Genomic DNA, 2,198 nt, shown 5'->3' on the forward strand with positions numbered 1-2,198 from the left:
CAGTAATTATAGAGACATGCAAAGATGTAAAACAGTCCTCAATTTCTACCTACATGTCATCCCTTACTAGCTCCATGACATACAGCAAATATTTGATCTCATCTAGCTTGGATTTCCTCTTCTTTAAGCAGGATTTGTAGGAATTTTATATAGCCCAATAAGCACTTAGTACTTCATAGCATTATGATGAACACTCAGTAACTATACCTATTATTATATTAAAATTATTTACAAATGATGTGATTGTTCTGGCTTAAACACAGCAAAAAGTGAGTCTGACTGTTGCAAAGACTGAGTCTTCCAGAATCATGGGAGAACAAGAAGAACTGAAGTTGAAGACATTATTTCAAACTTTATTGAATCTAAAACCAGCCGAAAATACCCAGAGGAGATTTCATCAGGTACTGGGGCTGCCTGTTATGCCATGACCATGGATGCCACTGTTTCTGCCTGCAGGTCCTCTCTGAGGGGTGGGGTGCAGCTGTCACAGATGCCTGGAGATATTTTCCCTGGGCACCATTGCTGCAGGCACCTGTGCCACAGCTAAACCTGATTCTCCTGCTTCAGGTGCCCAGAGGTCTTTGTCCAGGTCCTGTTGCTGCTCTTGATGCCATTGCAGTCAGTGTTGCCTGGAGGTATGCTGCCCTCAATGGTGCCTCCAATGCTCAACTGCCAATTACACTGCTGCTGCTCCTGCTGACACCAAAGCTCTTGCTGCTCCCAGAAGGCCACCTAGAGTTTTCCTCTTGGGGTGCTTCTGCACTTTAGCCAGAGCCACAGCTGCCACTTCTGCAACAGTCCCCCCACCTGCTGCCAACACCAGCGATGACTGCAGCTTTTGCTGACCCCATGCCTGCTACCATTGACTCATGCTACTACCACTTCCAACACTGCCAGGGAGGTCCACTGACAGGGAGACTCCATGTTTGGGTCCATGTGCTCACATTCATTTTAAGATGCCTGCCAGAGCCTGGGGTAGTTTGGGGTGCCAGTGGGTTTGGTTCCACTGCCATTTTAGGGAACAACTGCACCTGTCTTGGGACACCAGCCAGGACCTGGAGTTTCAGTGTCAGGGTGCCTACAGGATTGGCTGCAAGTGGGGTCTTTTTCCTGGGAGTGTGGGTTGCTCCCATCTAGTTACAGCATCTAAGGGTTGCTCATCCCTGGTTGTCTCCCTCCAAATTCCAGTGGCATTGTGATCCTGGGATTGCAATGTGGCAAAAACCAGGGCATCTGATGCACACAGTGGTGAGAATAGTGACTAGGTCTTCCAGGGTCTGTCTTGTGTGAAGTCAGAGACAGGGCTGAGAGATTTTGGATGATGGAAGAGACAGTTGTTCAATTTTCCACTGAGATTTATTCTCTTAATTTTTCTTCTCTGATCTCTCTCTATATATATCATATTTGGAGCAGGGTGTTTTTTATACATCCGTTTGTTGAAGACAATAATATACACAAGGTGTTTGCAGTTCTACTATATACTTTGTATATTCTTATATTTTTAATTTTTTCTTCTCTCAGTATGTATACTTCCTCATGCTTGTCTGTCTTCCTAGATTCCCTTTCTGCCATTTCTCCACATATCAATCTCTGTTGGTTTCTCTCCCAAGCTTTTTGGAATTTTGTTTCTGGTTTCTTTCTCCCTCATGAACACCATGTCCTGCACTGTTTCTGTTCTGTCTTAGTCCACTATTTGAGATTGTAAGTCTGTATAAAAATTTTCTGATTTTATTGTGGACAGTAACTAACTCATAATTGCTGTTTATAGCAAGAGGTCAGTGAAAACCTTAGAGGGAAACATTAGATTCGAGGCTTTATATCGTTTGCACTAGTGTTGTTGATATTGGTCTCCCTCTTAATGGTGGACTAATGGAAATCTTTATTTATAATATAGGTTTACAGGGTAGAATCTGTATTTCTCAGATCCCTACAACTAGATGGGAAAAAACACAACATGAAGAAACAAGAGGAAAAAAGACACAAACAAACCAAGATGATCCAATTAGAGAAGCCACTGACAACACATTAGAAGAAATGTCCAAGAAGAAGATTAGAAAGTACATGGTTAATCTGTGAAATAAAGGATGGTATAAAGACTGAAATCAGAGAGAAAATACGGTAAGTGAAAGATCACTTCAGCAAAGACTTAGAGATTGTAAAAAAAAAACAAGCATAATTCCTCAAAATGAAGGAATCAA

This window comes from Sciurus carolinensis, unplaced genomic scaffold (assembly GCF_902686445.1).
Source record: "Sciurus carolinensis unplaced genomic scaffold, mSciCar1.2, whole genome shotgun sequence".
NCBI lineage: Eukaryota > Metazoa > Chordata > Mammalia > Rodentia > Sciuridae > Sciurus > Sciurus carolinensis.